Source organism: Elephantulus edwardii, unplaced genomic scaffold (assembly GCF_000299155.1).
Source record: "Elephantulus edwardii isolate Elephantulus edwardi_28Jun2011 unplaced genomic scaffold, EleEdw1.0 scaffold00039, whole genome shotgun sequence".
Taxonomy (NCBI): domain Eukaryota; kingdom Metazoa; phylum Chordata; class Mammalia; order Macroscelidea; family Macroscelididae; genus Elephantulus; species Elephantulus edwardii.
The window spans coordinates 11,458,806-11,468,147 of NW_006399789.1; the positions used below are offsets into that span (position 1 = coordinate 11,458,806).

A 9,342-nucleotide genomic window follows, 5' to 3' on the forward strand; every position below is an offset into this window, starting at 1 on the left:
GCCATTAAAAAAAAATCTTGAGCAAAATTTTACTTGAATGTGATATTAATGATACTGTTTGAAAATTTAGACATCCTTTTTATTCACTTTTTCTTGGAATGGTAACAAATATTAGTAAAAGATAAGGTGAATACAGTCAAATTTCTGCAGAATATGGAAAACATGAGCAATGATGCATACAAAGTTCTGCAAATAATGGCTACTGCTTTTCTTAAAGCAAGAACAAATTGTTTTTAAACAATAATAATTTATTAAAAGCCTCCCGTCCCCCACTCTCGCTGTGTTTAGGGTCCCTTTTTCCGCTTGTAGAACTTGTGTGCTAGTCCCAGGAAGATGGCTGTGGGCAGGGGAGCAGGTACTGCTCGAGAAGACCCATAATGTGGCTGAAACTCTCTTCTTCATACTGCTTGGACACAGCAGACAGCTCCAGTTCCTCATACAGTGCCTTCACCCGGGCCACCTTCTCCATCTCCTTCTGCCCATAATTGTCATGCAGGGTCTGGCATTGTTTTGGAGAGGCCCACTGCAGACACTGGATCACCAGCCAGCTGCATTTGTTGTCCTCAATGTCAGTGCCAATCTTGCCTGTCACACTCAGGTCACCAGATAGATCAAGGTAATCATGCTGAATCTGAAATAATTCATCCATCTCTAACAGGCTCTTCTTGGCGTTGGCATGTTCCTTCTCCCAGTCAATGCCCACCATATACATTGCAGCAGCTACAGGAAGGTAAAAGGAATAGAAAGCTGTCTTGTACTTGACAATGGATTTGTACCTCTTTTCAGTGAATCTGCTGAGATCCACCTTCTCTTGAGGGGCAGTGATGAGGTACAAGGTCTGTCCAATCTCAGTCTGATAAGAACTCTGCAGGAAGAGCTCCATCAGGTTCAGGTAATAGGGCTGCTCCCGGCAGTAGAGCTTCAGCAGGCGGTAGATACACGATTCCAGCAGCATGGCGTCATTGATGGCATCCAGACCTACGCCTGGCTTCTGATACCAGCAGAGCTGCCCGTGTCGGGTAAGGGATGAATCCATGATGTCATCTAACACAAAGAAGAAGACTTGGAGTTTTTCCACACACCAGCCCACTGTCAGGGCCCGCTGCAGACTCTCAGCATCCTGGTTCCTGGGCGCCACCAGCTCCTAGAACACTGCCAGCACTGTTAAACCTTGGTTGTACTTTCCTCCAATGGCATAGTACTCTAAGACCTTCCTGAGCCGGGTAAGAGCATCTCCTATTTCTGGGTGTCCCAGATCATTCTCAGTCAGCACTTCGACAATCTGGGAGAAGTGCTGGATGAAATCCTGCTTCTCTTGGGCATAAGCCTCTGATTTCTGGTCTCCATTCTGTTCTTGGATGCCAGTTCCTGCTTCAAGAACAAAAATTTTTAAAACACTAAATTTAAGACTTAAGTTCTATTTCTAAAAATGTGTCAAGAAATAGTTTTGGTTTTTTAAAATAACTATTAATTTCTCTTTCTAATATCTGAGTTATATAATTAATAACTACAATACATATAAGTTTATAAAGTCTAGTCATAGAATAATATGGTGGTGGTGTTGTTGTTAAGTGCCGTCGAGTCGCAGGCAACTCATAGCAACCCTATGAAGGAGAGTCCTTGACATTTGGATGCCTTTCATCCTCTCTCCAAAGAATAATATGGTAGATATTATTAAATAATGTGGCAAGTACAGTTGTAAATTGCTTAAATGTATTACTTCTCAACTTACATGAGTATTAACAATGGAATTATTTTTTAAAAACTTTTTGCATTGATTTACATTATTAACAACTGAAACCTCTTTTAATGTCCCTCTTGTCCCTTAATTATTATTTCATTGTAAAAAAGAATTCTTGATATTAGATCACAAATATACAAATACTGCATTACTTTAGCCAAAATTAAATGAAAATTTAAAAAATGAATCACTGGTTTTAAAACCTGTGATTATAATACTTAACAACAAACGAGAGCAGTAATATGGGCTTATAAAATGAGTAAAAAAATGGAGTGATTTATAACATCATTGTAATCGGAAAACACAGAAGAATTTCATGAAACAACATATGAGCTAGAGCCTATGGTAATGAAAGAAGAAGTTCAGGCTGCATTGAAGGAAATGGCAAAAAATAAGGCTCCAGGAATAGATGGCATACCAATTGACATATTTCAGTTAACAGATGCTGCCATGGACGTGTTCACCAAGTTGTGCCAAGAAATCTGGAGAACAACCACTTGGTCAACTGACTGGAAGAGATCGATACTTGTTCCTATCCCAAAGAAAGGTGACCCAACAGAATGTGGAAACTACAGAACAATCTCACTGATTTCACATGCAAGCAAGATTTTACTGAAGATTATCCAAAAACGACTGGAACAGCACATCAACAGAGAGCTACCAGAAGTCCAGGCTGGGTTTAGAAGGGGTCATGGTACTAGAGATTTTGTAGCTGATGTTAGATGGATCTTGGCTGAAAGCAGGAAATACCAGAGGAATGTCTATCTGTGTTTCATTGACTATGCAAAGGCATTTGACTGTGTAGATCATAACAAACTGTGGTTGACTCTGAGGAGAATGGAAATTCCAGAACACTTGATCGTTCTAATGCGAAGCTTATACTTGGACCAGGAGGCAGTCATCAGAACAAAGCAAGGGAACATTGCATGGTTCAAAATTGGGAAGTGCGTACGCCAGGGATGCATCCTATCTCCATACCTTTTCAACCTATATGCAGAACAGATTATCCGGGAGGTGGGGCTCTATGAGGAGAAATGTGGGGTCAAGATTGGTGGACGATTTATCAACAATCTGCGTTATGTGGATGACACAACCCTGCTTGCTGAAACTGAAGAGGACCTGAAGCGCCTGCTGCAGAGTGTCAAGGACTGCAGCCTACAATATGGATTGAGGCTCAATGTCAAGAAGACAAAGATTCTCACCACTCGACCAATTGGCAGCATCAGGATGGATGGTGAAGAGATTGAGATTGTACACAGATTTAGTTTGCTTGTCTCCACAGTCAACAGTCTTGGCACCAGCAGCCAGGAAATTAAAAGGCGCATTGCCATGGGAAAGTCTGCTGTTAGGGACCTCTCCAAAGTCCTGAAGAGCAATGGTGTCTCTCTGGAGACTAAGGTGCATCTGATACAGGCCATGGTCTTCGCAGTCACTTGTTATGCATCAGAGAGTTGGACAAATACCAGGGAGGATAGGAGAATTGATGCCTTTGAGCTGTGGTGCTGGAGAAGAGTATTGAGAATACCATGGACTGCTAGGAAAACAAACAGATTTGTTCTGGAAAGGGTTAAACCAGGTGGCTCCTTGGAGGCAAGTATTCTGAGGCTCCGTCTAACATACTTTGGACATGTTGTGAGGAGACACCGGTCCTTAGAGAGGGACATCATGCTTGGGAGGGTGGAGGGACGGCGCAGGAGAGGAAGGCCCTCTATGAGGTGGATTGATTCAGTGACTGGGATAATTGGGATGGGAGTGCTGGAATCAGTGCGATTGGCACAGGACAGAGCGGAGTTTAGGGCTGTTGTACATAGGGTCGCTATGAGTCGCAGGCGACTCGACGGCACATAACAACAACAACAACAACAATTGTATAATAGTAAGGGCTCTGACAAGAGTGATTTAGAAGGCTCTAAAATTAGGTTAGCATAGAGTTTTAGCCATATAGGTATACTTATTTCTGTAAGGTAGGCTTCAAAAAAGTGTCTTGTTGTTAGAATTATGAATACTTGTTATAATAATAAGTACAGGAGTATTTTTGTAAAAATAATGCATTTTTGCTGAAAAACTGCACACAAATTTTGGTATCACCTCTTTTGACAGTGTCACATCTCATTGTAATCCACACCTCACACATGCTCATGTTTTGTTGCTGCATTTTATATAACTGGGTGAGCATTCTAACAGTACCAGGTGAAGTTGCATGGGTTTTTCCAATGTTCACTCATGTAATTTCTACTTTCATACTCTCTTGGTTCAAATAATCATAAATCCATGTACATAGATCCATCTTCATGATGGTAAGACTGTAAAAATAATTTGGAGCCATGCTTTAAGTCACCTCTGCTTATCATCTGGCCACAAACATTTTTCTTCTTTTCACATGTAAAGTAGAGTGAGCTTTGTGAATTTCATCCCATTACAAATTTAAATTCAGACTTGATTGCCTAGAATCTTTTCTTTTTCTAAGTAATTCCATACAGAATTACCATAAGTGGGTAACTTTGAAGAAGAGGATTTTATTTTATCATAGTCAGGAGACTAGAAGTCAGAATTCAAGGCCTCAACAGTAAATTGAAGTACTTTCTCTCCATTTGTTCTGGGACAAGATCTTGTGTTTTTTCAACCCTGTCCCCTAGTTCATTGCTTTGGTGTCTTCATGTATCTATCTAACCTTGTTTATGCTTGCATGCCTTTGTGTCAATCAGAAGTGAATAAGTGTAAGACACACCTCAACCTCTTATAGCTTCATTAACACAACAAAATAAATATTTCCAAATGGGATTACAATCCCACAACAGGGCTCAGGATTTTAGCACTTATTTTGGGGAAGACACAGATTACACATTATCTGCTGCCACAAACTCATGATAAAATGATGGAATAAATATTGAATAACTGTCAACACTTCTCTTCAAGAAAGGATAGTTTTTCACTAGTAAAACATGTATGGGTGTCTGAGGGGGAAAGGGGTAAGAACAGAGGATTGAGGACGGGTAGGGAGAAGGCACAGGGCTGCACAATTTGGTGGGTGGAAAGAGGGGGTAAAGGAAATGGGAACTATCCAGTGGAGACCTGAAAAGACAGGATAATCGTGGGCATAGTCCAATGATGATTAATTTTATAAAACACGATATGTGAGAATGATTTTAAGAAACAAAGGTCAATAAAGGGGAAAGTGAAACATACACCAAAAACCCACCACTATGCACATGAATGAAAAAACAAAAAGGATACTTTTCCATTGAAGCTGCTATGAAATCATGCTCTTGTGATTCTTAGAGGCCACATTGAAACATTGCCGAAGATTAAATATGGATCATTTCTCAACAGGAAGAAAATGAAAATACTCGCCACTGGGCCAATAGGCAACATGTGATAGATGGAGAAAAGATTAACATTGTCAATGGCTTCTTTTTACCTGGATCCACAATCAATAATGGTAGAAGTTGTCAAGAAATCAAAAGACGTGTTATATCAGGAAAATCTGCTATTAGGTTTCTCTTCAAAGTGCTAAAGAGCAAACATGTCAGTTTAAAAGTTAAGGTACACCTGATTCAAGCCATAGTATTTTCAATTGATTTCTGTGCATCTCAATGTTGGATCATGAATAAAGATGAAAGAAGAAAAAAATAATCAATGTCTTTGATTTGTGGTGTTGGAGTAGAGTATAGAAGATCACACTGGCTGTCGAAAGAACAAATATGTCCATCTTGAGGACATACAACTGAGGAGTTCCTCAGAGGCAAGGATAGTATGAATATCTTCTCACATATTTTGGGCATGTTGTCAGGAGGGACCAATCCTTAGGAGAAGACATCCAACTAGGAAAGATAGAAAATCAGAGAAGAGAAGATGACCCTCTACACAACGGATCGACACAGAAACTGTAACAAGTGTTTGATCATATCAGAGATTTTGAGGATGGTGCATGGTTCAGATCTTGCTATGAGTTGTAGCTGACTTATTGGCAACTAACAACAACAACAAGAAGATCTTTTTAAAAAGTGGAATGAAAGACTTGTTCTTTAAATACCTGGAAGGCTTTTGTTATTTGAAAAACATCTCACTATCTAAGTCACCATCTGAAAGAACTAGATCCCATTTAAAAAGGATGGGACACATCCTCCCTTTTGATTGGGAACACTCAAGGACTTCATGGGACATGTTACCAAGCCAAATGTGGGCAACTTTAATCCGCGGCCCTCAGGTCTGTTTTTAATTGTTTTTGTTGAAACATTCTTCTATGTCACATAGCCCTGGTATGTCCACTTGCTGTACAGAGGTAACTCTTGGTTGTTGTGAACCTGAACACTGTGACACTGACATTGCAAATGTGATAATGGTGATCCATGGTGGACAGTGTTTGGTGGAGCTCCCTGATTAAAACAAGCTTGGAAGCAGGAGTGGCATCCACTTCCGAAATAGCTTGACTCCAGAAACCCTATGAATCTGGAGAAAGGATAAAAGCTACAGAAGTATTCAGGGCTTTCATTCATAGGGTCACTATGAGTTGCCTACTAATTGATGGCACTTAACAACAACAACATGCTAAAACTACCACATTAAGGTAACGTATATCAACAAGTGACCTTTCTATCTCTAAATTTAATCAAAAAGAGGACTCCTCACTTGAACAATGTCCTTCATGCAGAGTTGATCAAGTTCTTTCCAAAGCTGGTCTTAACATGATCACCACAGAACTTAGCCTTTTCTCCTAGGAAGAGGCCTGTTGAAAATGCTGGCTATAAAATATTAGACTCAGCATCTTGGCAAGATAAAACAGGGTCCTTAACAAGGCATATCTGGTGACAAAAACAATTTTCAGACCTTTATCTTTCAATTTGGACATGTGGTTTACCCAATCTTTTCCCTGATTCCATGGCCACACCTCCTCTGCCAGCTTTCTCAATGTAGTGAGGGAGGCGTTCCAGGCAGCTCCTGTAGCATACATAGTCTCTTGGCTTAGCCCGTAAGCATAGGCCTGTATGTGTCTTACAAAGATAAGCTCCTAAATCCTAAGGACACAAATTTGGATTTTCCTTGCTGGAAAAATGAACAGGCTCTACTGTAAACCACTATCTCTGGTGCATATCAAGGCTGTCATCAAATCCAGAGGTGATATTTGAAAAGTTTGAAGGGAAACTAGTAAACTAGTGGCTTTCAAACCAAAAAGGGGAATTTTGGGGGGGGGGGGTTATTTTGTCCCAATGTCCCTATGCTTTCTCATTATGGTAGCTGGCATCACTACTGTTTAGGTTGGCATAATGCCTTCTTACAACAGGGAAGAATGGAAGGATAGCCACAGTATTAAATTATTGAGTTAATATGGTATCAGAAAGGAATGTGAAGTGCTGAAAATTTTTTCTCTTAAGACAAAGATAAAAGGAAATCAAACTCCTCTCATCGTTAATCCTCTTATAGTTTTATCTGCATCCAGGTCAGGTCTTTCCTTCCCCGGTGGTCCCTTCTTGGCCTGCTGGCTCCCTTCCCGATGATGATTTCCATTGGAATACTGATCTAGTTCTGCCCAGTGACTTTGAACTTTCTATAGCATGGCCCCTTTGCCTCCTTAACTGACATACCATTTGTTCCAATGAAATGTTCCTCTCTTTTGGAAGGGTGGCTGTGCTATCTCTCCTCTCTCCCCATCCTAGTGTTAGGAGATTGAGCCAGCCTCTTAAGTCTCTTACTTGACCTCTCCAGGACATTGGCATGGAGCTTTCATTCCTTTTTCTTGAAACTCTCTGTTCTTTTGGCTTCTATTACATTGTTCTGATAAGTCTTCACAGACTTTCAGTATGAATTCCTTTCCTTTGGTTTGCCTCCTCTGGACTGGTATTTTCTTGGATTTTCACATTCAAAATCATGCCCGTAATCTCCAGGTTTCTCCAGCCTCGTTTCCTGTCTCCCCCCATCCCCAACTCTTTCCCCATTATTCTCATTTCAATTAGTGATATATTCATCCATTTGACCACCTAACTTAAAATCTCAATTAACAACCCCCACTTTCAGGTTCAATCAATTACATTGGTAGGTACCACCTCTGAAACATTTGATTCTACAACAATCATTAAATAACTATCTTTGTTCTAGATCAGACATCTTTTATAATAATTTCATTTCAGAAGCTTCTACCTGATTTAACTTTTTTTTATGGATTGAATTATGTCCTCCATAAAATAATACCTTCAGAAGTCCTAGTGATGTCGTACATACTGTGTTGGGCTTCTAATAAAAAAGTCAGTGGTTTGTATCTACCAGTCACTCCATAAGAGAAAGATGGATACTTTGCTCCTGTCAAGATTTACAGCCTCAGAAACCCAGGAAAGGGTTGCAATGAATGGACTTGATGATGGTAGATTTGGTGTTTGGAGTTTTAAAATATCTGTTTTCAGTTCTAAACTCTGTATCTGGGTTTTGTTGTGTGTGTGGTTTTTTTTTTTTTTAATGTTAATGAGCAAATGCAGGAGTAGTGTGGTTCCTAAATTTAGTTGCTATTGAGGGAAAGGTTATGTAAAGGCAAAACACAGAGACACATCCCCTGATGTAATAAAGATGTCATATGAAATCAAAGAATGCCATGAACATACAGGGCTTCTGACAGGGAAGGATTTATCTCCAGAGTCAATGCCATGATTTGAATTTCTAGAGTTCGAAATTATGAGACTAGAAATTCTTGTTCTTTCAAGTTACCTTTTTGTGGTATTTGTGTTAGGTCAATGCTAGGTAACTAATACAACACTCCTCAGGCACTTGGTCTACTAACTGCTCTCTATATGATGTTCTTTCTAGTACACAAGTAGATTCATATTCTCTTTCCAAAGCCTTCCTGTTTCTCTATTTGCTGCAGGATTAAGTCCAGTATTCTCACCTCACTTTCCAGGTTGATAAACAAGCTTTTCTTCCAAGCTTTATGGAGTAGCATTTTCTCTTATTTAACATAGAATATATCATGCCCTTTTTATACTTTCCTAAGCACAAACTGGGCATTCCTCACCTTTGGAATATTTTTCTCCCCATTCTCCTTCTTCCAAGAAACAACTCTTTTCAAGGCATAGTTCAAATACGATTTCAAGAGTAAGCTACTAGGAAATAAAGTGAAGGAATCATTATTTGTTGAATGTGAGGTGTTTTCCCAAGCTTTCTACCAAATATTTAAAAATTATTGTCTCATTTAATCTTCACAGTTTTGTCTCATACAATAATTATTATGAGCCCATTTTACATATGAAGAAACAGAGCCATAGAGTGAGTATTTTTCTGTGACTGTGAGTGTACTAATGACAGGTGCTGTGTCTGCTTGGCTAAGTACCTCGTTTACTGATTTGTAGTAGTAAAAGCTCATTAAATAATTATTGAAGAAAAAGAATGGAAGATTATTACATAAAGTGTGATCTACAAAGAGGCAAAAAAATCTGTAACTGAAATAATGGGTGTTGTATTGACACAAGTTAGGAAATAGGGAAATAGTTGTAGAGGCAGAGGAGAAGCATGCAGTTTTTTTCTCTAAAAGGAATTGTTAAGTAGCTCCAAAATCTGAAGGGAAACCTTAGGACATTTAGGACAAATTTTGTATTTTCTTGTAAACGACTTCTAGAATT

The 9,342-nt window shown here is 39.4% G+C and overlaps 1 pseudogene; it reads right to left on the reverse strand.

Annotated features, from left to right (window-relative positions):
• Positions 1-284: 284 nt before the first annotated feature.
• Positions 285-1,036, reverse strand: LOC102866705 (annotated as a pseudogene).
• Between the last annotated feature and the right edge of the window lie 8,306 nt (positions 1,037-9,342).